At 38.2% G+C, this 20,030-nt stretch overlaps 1 protein-coding gene across 3 annotated transcripts in view; it reads left to right on the top strand.

Annotated features, from left to right (window-relative positions):
- The window catches only part of AGBL1 (AGBL carboxypeptidase 1), an 843,888-nt gene that overhangs the window by 212,504 nt on the left and 611,354 nt on the right, over positions 1–20,030 (top strand). The gene's annotated exons all lie outside the window — the stretch shown is intronic.

Here is a 20,030-nt window from a genome sequence, read left to right as displayed (position 1 = left end):
TTACCTTCAAGATGCAATTCCCTATATGTAAAAGTAATTGTTTATGCTACAATTCATATGCTCTAGATTTCTCCAAATGTATGAATCCATATGTGGTCATGTGAACCTTAATAACCTTTGTAGTTTTAGTAAAATCGAAATTTTATTGCCTCTGCCAGACTGCATACCTTTCTCACCTATATCTTACTCCTTTGTCACTCAGTATCCTCCAACCAGAATAATCTTTCTATTTCTTGAAAACAGTGAGCTAACTACACTCCCCTGGGCCTCTGCATTTGCTGTTCCCTTTTCTCCATAGCTTGACATGGTCGATTTCTTCTTATTATATATCATCTGCCTTCTTGGATCACCATATTGAGAGTTATTCCTCCATCCAGAGCCTCTTTATCACATGACCCTGTCTGTTTTCTTCACGGCCCTCCCTGTTGGCTCCGTGAGAACACAGACTGTTTGCTGTATTTTGTCACCATGGTATCTCTATGAACCAAGAGTCCCTGCACAAAACAGGTGCACACTAAATATTTATTGAAGAAATAAGTGGAATCCCTGCATCTGTTCTTGTTATCACCCATAATGTAGGGCCTTTAACTTCCCTTGAGAAGTTACTTCTTTCCTAACTATTTCTTGGGGTACTCAAAGGTAGCCTTAACTACTGAACTGATTTCTCTTCCTATGATTTTGCCTTTTTTCAGAATGCCATATAGATGGAATATGTGGTCTTTTGTCCTGTCTTCTTTCACTTACCATAATGCTCATGAGATTCATTCATATTGTTTGCATGTATCAGTAGCTTATTCCTTTTTATTGCTGAGTATTATTTTGTTGAGTGGATGGGCCATGGTTCATTTATCTATTCAGTTGGTAGACATGTGGGCTGTTTCCAGACTTGTTATTATGAATAGAGTTACTATTCACATATACAGGTATTTCTGTGAATATATATTTTCATTTATATTGGGTAAAGAAATTAAGTGTATGTTTAAATTTCTAACAAGCTGCCCCATAATTTTACAAAGTGGTTGTTCTTCCAAAGTATTGCATTCCTACCAACATTGTATGAGAATTTCAATTGCTTAGTATCCTTGCTAGTACTTCGTATTTTTATTTTTAATTTTTTTCCAGTCTAATAGGTATGAAATAGTATTTCATGATAGTTGACTTTGTGTTTCCTTGGTGATCAATGATATTGAAATGTCTCTTCAAATATTTTTTCTTACTATTGAGTTCGATTATTTATTTTGGATACAAATTCTTCATCAGATATGTGCTTTGCAAATATTTTTATCCAATCTGTGACTTGATTTTCATTTTCTTAAAAGTGTCTCCTAAAGAGTAGAGATTTTTAAAATACTGTTTTTTTTTGTTTTGCTTTGTTTTTGGTTTTGTTTATGCTTAGGGTTAGTGATTTATGTACTCTAGATAAGACATATTTACTTGACTTAGTGGTTATTGACTGGGGATATTTTTGCTCCTCAGGAGAAAATTGGTCTAGAGACATTTTTGATTGTCACGGTGGTCACAACTGGAAGGATTTCTACTGTCATCTAGAGTGTAGAGGCCAGATATGCTACTAAACACCCTACAATGCACAGACAGCCCCCCCAACCCACCTCAAAATGTTAATAGTACTGAGCTTAAGAAACCTTTGCCTAAAACAAGATCACAAAATTTTTATTCTAAGGTTTTAAAATAATTTTAAGTTTTACATTTAAGTATATATCAAGTTGATTTTAGTCTATATCATGAAGCGTAGATCAAGAACTAAGATTCTTCTTTTTCTTTTCCTTTTTAAGAGAGGCTACTGAGATTTTGAAATTTGAGAAGAATTGAAATCTTCACAATATTGTGTTTTTTCTACACATGAACATGATATGCCTCTCTGTTTATTTAGGCCTTCTTTAGTTTCTTTAAGTGTTATACAGTGTTTAGTATAAACTTCTTACATATTTTTTTATTATTTTTTAATTTATTTTTAATTTTTTTAAATGTTTATTTTTAAGAGAGAGAGAGAGAGAGAGAGAGAGAGAGAGGGAGGGAGGGAGGGAGGGAGGGAGGGAGAGAGGGGCGGAGAGAGAGGGAGACATAGAATCTGAAGCAGGCTCAAGGCTCTGAGTTGTCAGCACGGAGCCCAACCCTGGGCTCAAACTCAACAACCACAAGATCATGACCTGAGCCGAAGTCGGATGCTTTTAACCGACTGAGCCACCCGGGAGCCCCTATATATTTTTTAGATGTACCTTCCATTTCACCTTTGAGGTTATGGCAAAAAAATTCATTTTTTATTGGTAGTATATGAAAATACAGTTGATTTTTTTGTGTATCAACTTTGATTCATGTGACTTTGCTACCGTTTTTACTTCCAATAGCTTTTTGCATAGTTTTTTTTTTCTTTTTAAATTTTTAGCATACAGGGCATGCCTGTTGACTGTGAATAAAGAATTTTATTACTTTTTGTTTATTTTTTATTTTAAAATTTTTTCTTGCCTTATAATATTGCCTAGGAACTCCAATATAATATTTAATAGAAGTGGTGATAAGAGATAGTATAACTTGTTCTTGTGATTGTAGAGGGAAACTAGTCTTTTACCGTTAAGTATGGTATTATTTGTAGGTTTTTTAAATAGATATCCTTGAGAAAGTTGAATTACAATTTTAGTAAGCCGAGAATTGTCAAAAATGGTCATATTATTTTTCGTTTTTAACCTGCTCATGTGGTGAATATTGTTTGATTTTCAATTGTTGACCCAAACTTGCATTTTTATTTTATTTCATTTTTTATTTTAATTCCAATATAGTTAACATACAGTGTTATATTAGTTTCAGGTGTACAATCCAGTGATTCAACAGTTCCGTGTACTACTCAGTGCTCATCAAGATAAGTGTACTCTTTTTTGATAAAAACTCCATTTGTTTGGGATAATATTTGCCCCACACTTATGAGGAATATTGATCTGTATAGTTTCTTTTTCTTTAAATATCATTGTATGATTTTGGTATTCGGATAATGCTGGCTTCATAAAATGAGGTGGGAAGTGTTTTTATATTGTGGTAATCTGACTATGCTCCCCACCCCCATATATTAGGATATATTCATATCCTAATCCCAGCAACCTGTGAAGGATACCTTATATGGTAAAGATTTTGCAGTTATTATTAAGTTAAGGGTCTCTAGATGAAGAGATTATACTGGATTATTTGGATGGGGCCTAAATGTCATCATAAGCACATTTTTAAGTGAGGGGCAGAAGGAGATTGTGAATAGAGAGGTCATGGGGCAGAAACAGAGGCACAAAAAGAAGATGCTACATCTTTGAAGATGGGGGAAAGGTTCATGGTCTCAGGTATGCAAGGACTGAACCTCTAGATGCTAGAAAAGACAAGGAAATGGATTCCTTCCTCGAGCCTCCTGTAGGAGCATCATCTTGGCACATCGCTGGCTTTGGCTCACTGAACCCATACTTCTGGACTTCAGAACTACATAAGAGAAGTAGTTTGTGGTGGTATTTGAAGCCACGAAGTTTGTGGTTATTTGGTATAGCAGTCATAAGAAACTAACAGATTTTATCTCTTTTATTTTCCCCCTTTTGGGTCTACTTTATTTATTTTAGATCCAATTTTTCACCTGCAATTTTTCCTTTCTGAAGAACTTTAATACTTCTTGTATTATTGGCATATCGGCAGGCAATAACTCTCTGAGCTTTTATTATTATGAGAAAAGTCTTTATATTTCCCTTTATTTTGAATTTTTTTTCTGAGTATGGAATTCTAGGGTTTTTTTTTGTTTTGTTTTGTTTTCCTTTTAGTATATTAAAGGTGTTGCTCTAATGTCTTCTGGCTGCATAGTTGGCTGGCAGGAACTATGGTATAATTCTTATCTTTGTGTCTCCCTCTTCAATGTTTTACTTTTTTTCTGGTTGCCCTCAAGATTTTCTCATTATCTTTGGTTTCCATCAGTTTGACTATGACTTATGTAGGTGTGATGTATATATGTATGTATCTATTATTCACATATCATTTCAAACTTCTCTGAGCTACCTGTCTGTGATGTATTTTTCATTAAGTTTTGAAAAATTTCCATCTTTATCTCTTCAAATATGTATTCTGCCTCATTCTCTCTTCCCATGCTGGAAACTCCATTATATATATGTGAGACCCTTTTGTATTGTTGTCCCACAGTTCTTGAATGATTTATTCTGTTCTTTCTTTCTTTCTTTCTTTCTTTCTTTCTTTCTTTCTTTCTTTCTTGTTTAGATTTGTGTAATTTTATACATTGTTCTTTAAACTCCCTGATTATTTCATTATCTGTCCAGTCTTCTGATATGCCCACCAAGAGAATTCATGTCTGATATAATTTAAAAAAATGTATAGAATTTCCTCTTGACTCTTTTTTTTTTTTTTTTTTTAACAGTTTCCTTCTCCCGGCTAAAATTCCCCATCTGGTCATTCACATTTTCCTTCTTTTGCATGATAGCCTTTAACATATTAATCATATTTCTTTGCAAGTCCCTATTTAATAATTTTAGCATTTAAATCTTCTCTGAGCCTATTTCTGCTTATTTCCTGATAGTGGTTTTGTTTGTTTGTTTATTGAATGTTAGGAATTCAATAGGTTTGGAAGAATAGTAGAGAATGAGATCCATACTATTTACATTCAGTAATGGATCTGCTTCCTTCTGTCAACATGGAGTGCCGTGGATCTGATCAGGAGTGGGTTTTGTTCTTATTACTTTTAGTGTGTGCGGCTGGCTTCCATTTCTTCCAGTGGTGGTTGCTGTTGTCCTGTAATTAGCTTAGAGCCTACAGGGCAGGGGGAGGGGCAGGGGCAAGGGCAATGCTCAGTGTTCCTGCCCCACCCTGAGCCCTCACCAGCTTGTCTGCATCACAGAGAACCTAGGCTCCACACTCTGTTTCTGCCCCCAGGGGCAGACAACTTTTGCACCTCCCCCCATCTCAGAAGCACTGAGTACTGAGTCCTGAGGGTGAGAGGGTCTGCTGGTCCACCCACAGCAATTTAAGGTCTTACTTTGTAGGAGAGGGTCCAAAGAAGCAGGTGGTATTTTACCCTGTCCATCAGCAGCAACTGACCTGCAACTGGCCTATTCCACTGTGCGTGTGTGTGTGTGTGTGTGTGTGTGTGTGTGTGGTGGGGTGGGGGGGGGTGCAGGGGGCACTTTTCTTATTCTCCTACTCTACAACTGATCCAAAGAGAAGAGTTTGCAAGTAAGGGTGAACTCCTCTTGTGTACGATTGATTCTAGTCAATAGCTATCCTACACAGGGCTTTCAGGAATTTCTTAACATTTTACTTCTAATGTAGCAGCTGCTTTCTTCCTCTTGTGCTCCAACAAAGGTAAAAACTCTGTGTGTCTATCCTTGCAGGGGACCTACCACTCTGGAATTCACTTCATTTGTCTGCCTTATGACTTTGACTTCTGATAGGCTCAAGGAAAGTTATAATAAATGGATTGTTGAGCACTTTTAAAACCTTTGTTTGTATGGATAGGGTGGAAGGATCATTCTCCAGTGGCTTTCCACATGTTTTCTTGAGAAGGTTGTTTAAAGCAGTCTATTATTTTTCTTTTAGTGGGTTTCCTCACCCTTGGGCTCTCCACTTAACATCCTCCTCTCTGACTTTTTAGTTTCAATTATTAGATTTTTCACTTCTGGAAATTTTATTTCCACATCAGTATGTCTGCTTTTATGGCCTTATTCCTTGCTCATATCTCAAATTGATTTCATTTTTTGAGATGTTCAGCTTAGTTATGTCCTATGATTTCCATAAATTAATCTCCAGTCTTTGCTCCTCTGATTCTCCTTTCTGTTGCCTCTCACTCGAGGGCTTTGTTTCCTGGTTTGCTTTGTGATTTTTTTACAGTAAGTCACTCATTGTACGTGGAATTTTATCTGTGGAAAATATTCGAGGACGGAATTGAGGCCGCTTAATTTAAGAAAGCATTCATATTTGCTTCTGTTTGCCATTTGAGGATGCTAGCACGTGAGATGACTGTATCCCTTGCCTCAGATTTGGGGGGCCACAAACGGATATGAATCATACATTCAAATGGATGTGAAGATTTGCTTGTAGGTGTATATTCATAGGGAGAACTTGGGATAAAATGTTGTTCTTGCTCTCCCTTTCTGTGAATTGAGAATGAAGACCTTTGGGGATGCCCCACCATGAGTGAGCCCTGTGTTTCACTTCCCCGGGTCTCCTGCAGCCTTCAAAGCAGAAGCTCAAGGTCTCCAGGGCTTGGTAGAACCCCTCCAGGAGAAAATATGCTTTGATGTTTGCTGATCTTACAAGGTTTCTTTGTTTTATTTTATTTTATTTTATTTTATTTTATTTTATTTTATTTTATTTTATTTTATTTTATTTTATTTTATTTTATTTCATTCATTCATTCATTTATTTATTTATTTATTTACTTTTGGTCTCACTTTGTTTTTGGCATCTACAGACTTCTTTTCTGAGAGGCTCAGCAATGCATTCAAAATGATTTTTGAAACAAATATTTTAGCATTTTGGTTGTTTCATTCAGAGGATTGTTCAGAATATTTAGGCTATTATTCTGCTGGAAATGGAGGTTCTCACTCCTTGATCTTTCACTTTACGTGCCACTTCTTTCTATTAGAAGGGAAAATGAAAAGTCTTTTTTTGTTTACTATAACGGATAATATGAATTTGAAAGTCTGTTTGTGAATCTGAAATAGCGGATCTGCTATGCTATATTTAGCATTGACATTACTGCTGCCGAAAGAATATTCTTTCTTTTCTGACTCTTGGGATACTTTTTTTTTTTCCTCCTAGCACAAAGTCAGAATTTTAGTGAAGCAGTATTTTGGAATTTCTGAATATAGAATCCAACAAAGGGACCAGATTTTCTCCAGTGCTTTCTGTTTTCTTTGACATCATGAATGTCATCAGAAGACCATTTGGTTTTGTTGCCTTTAAGATGACTGATTTACCTAGAGGCACCTCTATCTGGTTTCAGTCACCTGCATCCAACATCAACACCAGAAACCTCAAAAGGACATTGCATTTAATCACTCCCTGTAGTTCTACCCTGTGAGGCTTGCTTGAGGTAACTCCGGCTGTGGGAGGAAATTTTTGTCCTCTTGCAACTGGTAGAGATTCTTCTGGTCCCCATGGTGAACTGGGGGAAATATCTACATTGTAACTTGCAGGGCAGGGGCGCTTAATGTAATCAGGACAGTGAAGGATTCTCAGCATAGCTGGTCTGTGTTCCCCATGCTCTCAAAAAGCCAGAATAGAGAAAGGCACCTGGGTGAATCAATCAGTTAAGTGTCCGACTTTACCTCAGGTTATGATCTTGTGGTTTGTGGGTTCAAGTTCCCCATCAGGGTCCACGCTGGCAGTGCAAAGCATGCTTAGGGTTCTCTCTCACTCTCTGTCTCAAAAATAAATTGACTTAAAGCCAGGATAGAGAGAGGCAGGAGAACCTGGAGATGGATCCTGGCCATTCTTCCATCATTAATGTTCACAAACCTCCTGGGATCCTTCATTCCTCTGCGGTAGAGGTGAGTGATGAGTAAATACAATAGCAGGAACTCCCTCTCACTCCAAAACAAAACCGTCACACCGAACAAGCCTGGGACTGGGTTTAGTGGAGGCAAACGGATGCCTTTGATACATTTTCCAATTTGTTTGTGGTGGTTTACCATATACACATTTTCCCAAACAAAGTTGTAAAAAAGGAAGGACTTTGGCAAGACAAGTGTGTGTGGAATCTTGAGGCCGTAGCTGGGAGATCACGCTACTGTTTCTAGTCACAGGAGACGTTCAGCAGCATGGCTGAACCAGTGGGCATGTTAACTGCCCAAAATGTGATAATTAAAATGTATGCTCGTAGCTACCTTGGTAATGATCTTGTGATAGAGTTCTCCCCTCAAGCTGGTGTGTGCACTGTTGCCTCTCCCCAGCAACAGATGAGGGCATTAAGAGTTCGCACGCCGCAACTCAGAGGGAATCGGTGGTGCCCCAGTGTTCTGTGTACCTTCCCTGCAGCTGGTTTTCTGTGGCTCATTGAACGTTGAGTCCAGGTGGCAGCTGTGGATTTTGACATCCCAGATTTGTACAGGGCGAGGGCATCCTCAACACGTAGTGATGTGCATCTGGGTTGGAAGTGGCTATTCGCGAAACTGACAGGGTAAAGCCCTAATTAGAAAGACCAGCAGGGCTCCCTGGACCCCAGGATGCTTCAACAGAGCCGTCACTGTCTCCCCTCAGGCGGGATCATTGTGCTGGAACACTGAGCAAAAAACATTTTGTTCCATGTTCAACATAAATAACTCCCATCATTAGCAATGTGACAAGCAAAAGGAGGACCTGCATGTCAAAAGACAAGGATGTATGCATTGTGTTTGTAAGGGGCGATTTTGCAAGCTTTCAGCTGCGGGGGAAGCAGCTTTCAGTTTCTGGAAGATGTTTCTGGAAACTTCTGGAAGATGCTACTGTAAGTAGAATGGATAGTCCCCTATGGTTTTCAATTGACTGAAGGTTAATTTGAGGTGTTGGACACACTTTAGGATAGGAAAGGGATTCAGAGGCCATTGGAATGTAAATCACAATTCATCTCAATATTTTGCCATTTTTCATTTTTGGGAGGCTCAGTGTTCTGATCCTTAAAATGGGACATTGTAAGCAACTATCTTTGTTTAGGTATCTAATGTGGTCCTGTTGATTAAGATTCTGAACTCTTTGGGAAGAACAAAAACAAAAACAGAATTTGTACATACCAAATTGCACTCTGAATACGCTTGTGCAGACAGCGTTTATTTTTATAATCGAAAAGAAATATAGCCAGATCACGTGGTAGTTTCTTAAGTTGTTATGAAAACCAAGAATCCTTATCTTAATTTCTTTTCAATCAATAAACCATTCCTGATTCACAAGGAAGAAAAGTGGAATAGAAACTGTCTGCCTTTGAAGGCAGCTGTGATGTAATGATTTGGTGGGCAACTTACATAGTTTAATTAAGCACTCCGATTAAATCAATATGTATCCAAGAGTTCGGCCCGGCAATCAGCTTAATCTCATTAAATGTTGTTCAGGCCCCAATAATTGATTAATAATACATTATCGTTTATGAATTATTGACTTCAAGTTATTATAATTGTGCCTGCTTTGTTCACAGCACCTGCTGCCACATGTTAATTATGAAATTCTCTAGCACTTTTCCTGGAATAACTTTAGAGATAAAGCTGATGGGGTTTTTAATGAAGTGAGATTATCTGTGGTTCAGAGCTGGTCAGAATGAGCTAGGCTTTCTCAACCCTGCCTTGTTTAATAAGAGGGAGCAGGTCTTTGACTTTTTAAGAGCCGAGGCTGTAAGAATTAAAAGGCAGAGCTGGAGGGCACCATGCCGGAGTTGGGTGTTGAGGTAGGTGATGTCAGAGCCATAAGCCAGTGGATTCTGCCTATTGAGCAAGACAGTGCCAAGCCAGTGGGGAGTGAGGTGTCCCCTGACTGACCTGCATGCTCCCATTTTCAGCCGTCTAGGGGAAGAGGTAGGTCCTCAGAGACGGAAATAAAATTGGTAGTGTGCAAGATGACCCTTAATGCCTTATAGGAGGAATGACTCTTTGGAACTTCTAACACCAAGGAAATACAGTAGTCAATCACTGCTGGGGTTGACACTGGGGATGACCTTCTCTTTCTGCTGAGATCATACCAAAAAGTTATTCTAAGAGAAGAATGCTATTTTGTATACTAGCTCAATCAGACAGCAGATATACAGACATCATTCCTGTCACTCTGGAGATAATGTATCTGTTGTTGAGGTTTGGATATGCCCAAAGGTATTTGGGGATTCTGGTGGAAGGATTCGACCTCTCTTGGTTAGAGATGGGAAGCAAGGGGACTGTTCAGGGAAATGCCCCTAAGAGGGGACCAGGGCTGAGGAAGGAGTTATCCTACCTAAATCAGGTTAGTCTTTTTTAATGTTTATTTATTTTTGAGAGGGGAGGGGAGGGAAAGAGGGCGGGGGAGAGAGAGAGAGAGAGAGAGAGAGAGAGAGAGAGAGAGAGAGAACGAACACCAGTGGGGGAGGGAACAGAGAGAGGGGGACAGAGGATCTGAAGTGGGCTTAGAGCCCATTGTTGGCTTGAACTTACGAACTGTGAGATCATGACCTGAGCTGAAGGCAGACACTTAACACTGAGCCACCCAGGTGCTCCAACCAGGTTAGTCTTTTGCATGTTATTTCCCATTCCAGCTCCATGTGGTTATTGTTGCCAGTTAGTAAAATCTTGCTTAAGAGACCCTGCCTGGTGTCAGCTGCACCAGAGAAGTCAAGACAGGAGTGGTTGGGAATGAGTCCATATTTGAGGTCAAGCACAAAAGGAAGGGATAGTGATATCAAGGCCAACATGGTTATAGTAGCACAATGGATTCAGGTTTCATGCTGATGGGGGGAGGGTGACATTTGGGAGTCAAGAGCCAATTTTGGAGAAGTCCCATGGCTTCCTACATTGTGAGTCTTCTTCCTGGAAGGACTCGGCTTGGGTTTTGTTGGAGACACCCTGGGGGTATTGCTGTTGCCATCTCTGAAGGAGCTTCTTGCCCCAGGATGAATAGGGACTCCCACTAGAACTGAAGCTGGTGCTTCTGAGAGATTGCTCTCCCAGTGGGACTCCCCTTTCATCTCCAACACCCGGCCCAGAAACCAGCTGAATAACAAATAAAGTCTAATCTTCAGGCTCCATTTTTTGGGTGTGTGTGTGAATGGCATAAAAAACTGCATGTTTTCAAATGCATATTTCCAGGAAGTCATTTTGACAGAATTAGAGATAAAGCATAGGTTTACCGGCAGACTTGGGTTGGAATCCTGGATTCTCTGTGTGGATTTTGGAAAGTGACTTATACTCTCTCTGAGCTTCAACTTCCTCATCTGTAAAATGGGGGTGTTATCACCCTCACAAGGTTGTGCTAGGGATTAGTGAGGTCAGGTCTACTTTCCTAACAGGGTGTTGAAGAGAGGGTCCTTGTTAAATGCTCACATACACATTCTCTCGCTCCATCTTCTCTGTCTATTGTAAGCTGGTATAATCATCCATTTTATTTGGTGCCATTTTAACACCCCAGTTAACCCACAGCCTTTTGAATTGAGGCGCACACTGTGAGATTCAAGTGGGGAGACCAGCTGCCTCAAGGTAATGTCAAGAGCTAGAACCCAAGCACTGGTGTTTGAGTCATTCTGATCTGCACTCAAAATTTGGGCTTGCCTTCACAGTGGCTGGGGTCAGCTGCTGTAAAAACATTGATTTCTGGGCAACCTCTGGACTGAACCAGCCTCAGTTTCTTCATCCATGAAGTGACATCAGGAATATTTTTTCCTGTGACTGCAGTGAAGCTTAACAAATTCGGTGCATATAAAGCACCATGCTAGTTACATAGTGGGTGTTCCATATTCCTCTTACTCATTTTGCATGGGCATACTCTAGCTAGTATTTATCTCCGAACTGGCATTGGTCAAAGAGGAGAATGTAACATTTCCTGTTTGTAAGCTCAGACAATGCCAGTGGAAAGGAAGTAGCAGGAATTACAAAGTGTCCTGTCTCAAACAGACTGAAGCTCCCAAGGAAGAAAACAAAAAGTCTATTTTCAATACACCAAGTTAAGGACACCTTTTGGTAGAGAATGAAGCACTCTGTCTTATTCATGTTGTCCAAATGAATCCAAGCGTATCTGATTTTAGCATAGACAATGGGTTTCCTTGTATCCCTTACCCCTTTCCCTATAGCTAGCTTATCTACCATGGGTGGACCCATGGCAAGTGTCTGAAAGGGTCCCATTATATTAGCGTAGAGTTTAGATAAAATCACGGGGAGACATGTCCTGATGATATGAAGATTGTGTGAAAGCAATCTCTCAATAGGGTCAACTGCTGTTTCTGAGCTGAAACAAATCTCCATTCATTTTTGGAGTGAAGGGATCCTCCAGAGAGGATCCTCATTTTCCAAGTTGTGCTTTGTTAATTTTTGCTAGGTACTCTCTCTTTCTCTCTCACACAGTTTTGCTACATAAGCACACCTATCCATGCCGCAGGTGCATAGGCACATGCAGTAAACAGAGGGATGAAAAGAGTAGTCTCTGAAGCCTGACTGCCCTGATTCTCAGGCAAGGTCTACCATTTTGTGAATGGAGTGTCTGTCAGCATTTGGTCTTAGAGGGGGTGATCTTGCCTTGGAGGATTTGGGGACTAATGGGTCCTTTCACTTTCTGCAGGCTGATTTGCTCTTCCTATCTGACCAGATTATATCTGTAAATTGAGAGCACATTCCTGGAAAGGGCGTAATGGGTCAGAAGATGTAGAGATGACATCATCACATTTTCTTTCTCATCTTTTTTTTTAAGTTTATTTATTTATTTCTGAGGAGAGAGAGAGAGAAAGAGAGTGAATGAGCAAGCAAGCAAGCATGTGCAGGGGAGGGGGAGAAAGAGAGGGAGAGAGAGAAGTTCCCAAGGAGGCTCCACACTGCCAGTACAAAGCCTGACATGGGACTCGAACTCCTGAACCATGAGTTCATGGCTTGAGCCGAAACCAAGAGTTGGATGCTTAACCCACTGAGCCACACATATAGTAGTGCCAGTCCGAACTCTACTTTGTCCGTTTCAATTTGGTCAAGCGTGTCCTCCTCCCAAATCTTAGCTGGGTATGAATCCTGACCTCTGGCTTCCTATTCTCCCTTCCAAGGGATGAAGATCCTTGCCAGAAAGATGCAGTCTTGAGAGAAGAAGAGGTAGGATGATGGTGGAAACTTGAAGTGGGACTTTCAGGGCCATGAGCTGTCCTGTGGACAAATAGAAGATGTCAGCCTCCCTAGATGCCAGTCTGTATCCTTCCTTCTTGCCATATTCAGTCACAACACATATACACATGCAGTTTGGTACCTCTTGCCTCCCATCGGTCTCTTGCTTCCCCTTCCTCTCAGGTCTTTCCAAGGAGATGCACATGAATTCAGACTCTCAATACTTTTATTAAAGGAAGTTTCTACAAACACCTTAAAGCAACCTAGTCTCTAGCTTATGTGTTTCCATAGCAGCTGGTCACGATGTCACAAACAGAAGTGATAACCTGTGGTGGGAGTTAGGTAGCAAGAGAGCAGGGATTTTGGAAAAACAGAAAAGGAAAATCATATCCTTTCCATAAAGACTTCCTTGGTAATAAAGAACAAGGGAGAGATAAATAAAGAAGCAATGAGAAAGAAGAATCAGTTCCAAAATATGTCAGAGAAATTAGGAGTAGAAATTAGAAATCCTTGTGAGAAGTGTTTGTTTTCTTCTAGACATTATTAGTGATTAATCTGCACAATTCTGTTGGGATGATGAACTATGAGCAAGATGAGGAAATTAAAACTCCCAGTGGCTGAGGAACTTGCCAAGGCTGTGGAGCACAACAGAGGCTAGCTTTGAGAGAAAGGTTTGGTTTAGTATTCATAATGAAATAGGCCAGGGATTTAAATACTTTTTCTGGAAAGATATTTACTATTTCAGATAGTAAATATTTTAGGGTTTGTGGGCCAGGTGGTCTATGCCTAACTCCTCAACTTCGACTTTGTGAAGCTAAAGCAGCTGTTGCCAATACAATTACAAATGGCCACAGTTGTGTTCCAATGAAACTTTATTTATAAAAATACAAGATGGGCTGGATTTGGTCCAAGAAATTCTTGAAATAGATTATAGAATATAAACATTACATTTGAATGGAAAGGTCCTTGATGGTAGTATTGTCACCAGACTTCCTCCTGGCACTTATTGGTTTAGGCATCATGGTACCAGGAGTGCAAAGAATGGATGGATACTGAATAGATGGGTTCCAGCTTCTCCATTTAGTGAGCAAACATTTTCTGTGGATCTGCTTCATGAAATCTACTGTTCTGGGTATTGGGAATACAACAGTGAACAAATCTCTGTCATCAAAAGGTTTGTATTCTAATTAGTTGTGCTAGCTTGGGCAAACCATTTAACAAACATGACCCCAGTTTTCTCATTTGGAAATATAATTTTTTGAAAATCATGAACCATATTTATGTACAATGAAATCTATAATACGTGTACATAGAATATAAAAGAATAAAATAACCACCCATATGCCCACCACCCATGTTAAAAAATATAGAGAGTGTTACAGTACCTGTGAAGTCCCCCGTGTGTCTTTCTCAAGTCTTATCCTTCTCTTTCCCTCAGAATCTTGTGTTAATTATTTATTTGCTTTATTTATAGTTTAACCACATACATTTCATAAAAAAATACAGTTTAATTTTGCCTCTTGACTTGTTAATTATTGGAACTATACTGCTCTACTTTGACATTCATCTTTTACTTGAGTGTTTTCTGATTCATCCACATAGATATGTGCAGCTCTTGATAAAATCTGGGGCCCGAAGACCAGTAGGGCCAGACCTGTAGTCAAAGAGTAGGAAATTCCTGCAGTAGGAGAGAATGGAGAATCATTTCAAAAGGGAAGTTGTAGGAGGGTATTCTTAGAGTTTGGAGGCTGGAGTTGGTCATAGATTATCTTGGCAGGCATGGGTCACAATTGGTAAACCATGTTGCTGGAATAGTCAGTGATGGTAGTTTTAAGACATATGAGTTCACGTAGAGATTCTTTTAGATCATTTTGTATGTGGTTTCATCTTGGAATATATAGACCTAGACAAACTGGTATGAAAAGAGTTTGAGCTAATATGATCTGTGATGGATATCATGGCTCAGTTGGGCACAGCTGATCTTTCTTGTGAGTCAGGGTGCCTTTTGCAAGTTGTGGTTTCTTTCCTTGTTTTCTTGTTTTCTTTTAATTTTTTAATGTTTATTTTTGAGAGAGAGAGAGAGAGAGAGAGAGAGAGAGAGAGAGAGAGAGAACACAAGTGGGAGAGGGGCAGAGAGAGAGGGAAATGTTTCTTTCTTTCTTGGTGAAGTCACAATTTATTTTTGTGGCTTCTATTTCTTTTCTTTAAAATAATGTTTATTTTTGCAAGAGAGAAGGAGAGCAGAGCAGGGGCAGAGAAAGAGGGAGAGAGAAAATCCCAAGCAGACTCAGTGCTGTCAGCGCAGAGCCTGATGCAGGGCTTGAATTCCAGAACCATGAGATCGTGACCCAAGCTAAAACCAAGAGTCGGGTGCTCAACCAACTGAACCACACAGTTGTTCCTGTGGCTTCTATCTTTAATGATCAGTTTCCCCTTATATCTTCCCTGACAGAAGGGACATACAAAAATTTATCACCATGGTTGATTTTATTGCTATATAATATTCCATTGTATGAATATATCTATATTTACTTATCCATTCTACTGTTGACACAATTGGATTTCTCCTGGATATTTGCTGTTATAAGTGGTGCTGCTATGAGCAGACTTGATGTATATAAAAGTTTCTCTAGGCTGGGTATATATCTGGAAAAGGGATCTTTGGAGGTAGAGGTAAGGTCCCTACATAGATATTCAACTTCAGTAGAAAATACAGCACTGGTTTATGAAGTGGTTATACAAAGTGATCTTCCTGCCAGTTGTAGATGGGAGCTACTGTGGCTACACATCCTGGCTAATACTTGGAGTTGTCAGATTTATTGATTTTTGCTCATCTGATGAGTGTGTGATTATCATCAGGTAGTTTTCAAAGCTGCTCATTGTGGTTTTCATTGGCATTTATTTGGTTACAAACAAGGTTGAACATCTTTTCAAATGTTCTTGGGCCCTTTGGATTTCCTCTTTTGTGAAGTGTAGGTTCATTTTTTAATCCACTTTGCTATTGGTTTGTCTTTCTCCTACATTCTGTATGGAATCCTTTTCCTCCACTCAAGTGCAATGCCAGCTGTGATAGAAATCATATTTTTATAGGCATGTGGGTCTGTTTCTGGTATATTCTTTCAGATTCATTGTTCTATTTGTCCATCTCTGCACCCATAACACATTACTTAAATTTCTATCACTTTAAATAAATCTTGATATCTAATAGGGAAGTCCTGCACTTTGTTTTGCTTCCTCAAGAGTATTTTGATTATTCTTGACCTTTTCCATGTTTACATAGATTTTAGCACCAGTTGTCTTATTTCAAAATAAAAATATAAACACTTACTATAATTTCTATGGGAATTTTATTGAAATTACATACCTATCCGGGAACAAAATGACATTTCTATCATAATGAATGCTCTTTCCTAATAAGGTTCTAAGAACATGTTCTATTTCTCCATTTTGGTAAGATTCTTTACTAGTTTTTTAAAGTTTCATGTTTTTGTAGAAAGAGCTTGTTTATACACCATAATTTTATTTTTTAATACTTTATAAAGTTGTGGGCTATTGTAAATGATATATTCTTTAAAAATTCCCTTAAAATACTGGTGAAGAGAAATGAGATTGACTTTTCTATATATAATTTTTATATTCAGAAACATGAATACTTTTTCAGTTTGAATAATTTTTCTGCATGTTATTTGGGATTTTCTATGTGGATAATCATTTGCAAATGATAGGGTTTATTTTTCCATTTATTTAAGTGTTTTATCTTTTATTTTCTCATGTTTTTAATACATTTGCTTGGACTTTCAGAACAATGTTTAGTAGAAATGGTGATTGCATTTTTATATTGTTCTTGATGTTAAAAGCAGCTCTTTCAACATTTCATCATTAAGTATGACATTTACTGAAGGGGTGTGTGTGTGTGTGTATGTGTGTGTTTATGAGGTTAAGGAAATGTCTTTCTGTTCCTCATTTGCTAAAAGATTTTTTAAAATTAATAGATGTCGTATTTGTATTAGATGCTTCTTTCCACATCTATTGTGATTTTCAGATAGTTTTTCCCTTTTAATCTGTTATTGAGATAAATCACATTAATTGATTTTCTAGTATTGAACTAAACTTGCAATCCTGGGATAAACCCATTTGTCATAATATATTTTTTATACATTGCTTGATTCAATTTGCTCTTATTTCATTTAGGATATCCATATATGTCCATGATCGCAAGAGGCTTATAATTCTCCTCTTAGGCTGTCCTGGGTTTTGGTAGCAAGGTTGTGCTTGTCCCTTAAGAGTGAGATGAGGGCATGTTCTTTTTGTTTGTTTTTTCTGTTCTCTGCAAGAGTTTGTGGAACACTAGAATGCTATCTTTCCTGCACATTTGGGGAGAATTTCCTTCTAGATTTCTTCTAGATTATGGTGCTTTCTTGTGAGAGTTTGTAACCTGTGGAATCAGTGTCTTTATTGATTGAGTAATTTGTTTTGGCTTCCCTATTTCTTTTTGAGACAAGTTGGATAAGTTGTCTTTTCTTTCCCTGTCATTTGTTTACTTTATCTAAAATTTTAAAATTGTTGGCATAACTGTGATTATGTCTTTTTATTAATCTGTTTAAAAGTTTCAACTTATGTGCTTATGTCTTTATTTTCATTGTTAACATTGTTTATATTATATTTTTTTATGCTTTTTCAAATACCAAATGCTTTTATATGCATTTAAGACAATCCATTTCCCTTCATTTGTTTAAGTGTATATTTTGAGAGAGAGAGAGATAGAGACAGAGAGAGAAGGAATATGAATATATCCCAGGCAGGCTCCACACTGTTGGTGCAGAGCCTGATGCAGGATTCAAACACACAAACCATTAGATCATGAGATCGTGACCTGAGCTGAAGTTGGACCCTTAACCAACTGAGCCACCCAGGCACCCCTCCATTTCCTTCTAAATATCACATGAGCCCTATACTACTGGCATTTATATGTGGTATTTTCATTTTCTGTTCACACTAAACTTTTTCTAATATTCTGTATTCATTTTTTGACTCATGATTTAGTAGTTTAACTTTTCATACATAGGGAATCTGTCTAGGTATTTATTTGATATTGATATTAGATTAACTTGATTATAAACAGAATGTCATCTGCCTATCATTCAACCTTTAACTATTGTTGGGGTTCTCTTATGGTCTGGTGTATTGGGTGAGTTTTGTAAATATCTGCATGAAACTAACATGTATACTTCAGCTATTGGATGCACTATTCTATATATTTTAAATCAAACATTTATTTATGTATTTGAATCTCCTGTATCTTGAATAACTTCTTTGACTTATTGATCCATAATATTTAAGAGAATTGTGCTAAGATTTCCCATTGCAGTGACTGAGTTGTTAATTTCCCCTTGTTTAGTTAACAAATTATGCTTTACCTATTTTTTATATTATTTTTATTTTAAAATTTAAATATTAGTTAACACAGTGCAATATTAGTTTCAGAAGTATAATTCAGATGTATCACATATAACACCCAGTGCTCATCATAAGTGCCCTCCTTAATACCCATCACCCCTCTGTTCCATCTCCTGCCTACCTCCGTCCTCCAACAACTTAGTTGTTCTCTATCATTAAGAGTCTCTGGTGGTTTGTTTCCTTTTCTTCTCTTCCCTGCCTTCCCATGTGTTCATTGGTTTTGTTTCTTAAATTCCACATGTGAGTGAAATCATGTGGTATTTGTCTTTCTCTGATTGACTCATTTCTAGTGTTGTTAAAGTCCTCTACTTTTATTGTATTATTATAAATGACTTTCTTTAGGTTTGTGATTAATTTATTTTTATATTTGGGTTCTCCAAGTTGGGGGCATAAATATTTACTATTGTTAGATCTTCTTGATGGATAGACCCCTTAATTATGGTATAATTCCCATCTTAATCTCTTACAGTCTGTTTTAAAGTGTAGCTTGTCTGATATAACTATGGCTACTCCAGCTTTCTTTTGATATTCATTAGCATAATAGATGGTTCACTTCAATCTGCTTGTGTCTTTAGGTCTAAAATGCATCTTTTGTAGGCATTTGATGAATCTTGTTTTTTTTAAATCCATTCTGATACCCTATGTATTTTAAATAATATTGTTTAAAAAATTTTTAAGTTTATTTATTTTGAGAGAGAGAGAGAGAGAGAGAGAGAGAGAGAGAGAGAGAGAGAGAGGGAGGGAGGGAGAGAGATCATGCAAGAGTGTGCTGGGGAGGGGCAGAGAGAAAGAGGGAGAGAGAGAATCGGTCAGCACAGAGCCTGACGTGGGGATGGATCTCACAAACTGAGATCATGACCTGAGCCAAAATCAAGAGTTAGATGCTTAACCGACTGAGCCACCCAGGTGCCCCTATCCTATAGAGCTGGCGTTTCTGGTGATGTTCTCTGGTCCTTTGTTGGTTTTGGTCTTTTTAATTTTTTTCCTTCACTCAGAGTCCCCCTTAGAATTTCTTGCAGGGCTAGTTTACTGGTCAGGAACTCCTTTAGTTTTTGTTTGTCTGGGAAACTCTTTATCTCTCCTATTCTGCATGACAGCCTTGCTGGATAAAGAATTCTTGGCTGCATATTGTTCCCATTCAGCAGGTTGAATATACCCTGCCATTCCTTTCTGGCCTGCCAACTTTTCTATGGATAGGTCTGCTGTGAATCTGATTTGTCTTCCCTTATAGGTTAAGGACTTTTTTTTTTCCCCCTTGCTGCTTTCATGATTCTTTCCTTGCCTGAGTATTGTGTGAATTTGACTATGATATGCCTTGGTGATGGTCAGCTTCTGTTGAATCTAATGGGAGTATTCTGTGCTTCTTGGATTTTGATGTCTGTGTCCTTCCCCAGATAAAAAAAGTTTTTAACTATAATTTTCTCTCATAAACCTCTGCCCCTTTTTTATCTCTTCATCTTCTGTGACTCTTATGATACGAATGTTATTCCTTTTTAAGAAGTCGCTGAGTTCTCTAAGTCTTGTATCCTGATCTTTGGCCTTTGTATCCCTCTTCTTTTCAGCTTCGTTATGTTCCATAATTATATCTTCTCTATCATTTATTCGCTGCTCTGCTTCATCCATCCTCACCATCATGGCATTCATTTGAGATTACATCTTGGTTATAGCATTTTTTATTTCAGCCTGACTAGATTTTAGTTCTTATATCTCTGTATAAAGGGATTCTCTGGTGTCTTTTATGCTTCTTTTCCAGCCCTAGCTCATATTCTTATCATAGTGGTTTTCAATTCTAGTTCAGACATC

This window comes from Felis catus, chromosome B3 (genome assembly GCF_018350175.1).
Source record: "Felis catus isolate Fca126 chromosome B3, F.catus_Fca126_mat1.0, whole genome shotgun sequence".
Taxonomy (NCBI): Eukaryota; Metazoa; Chordata; class Mammalia; order Carnivora; family Felidae; genus Felis; species Felis catus.
This window is presented reverse-complemented; position numbering and strand designations above follow the sequence as displayed.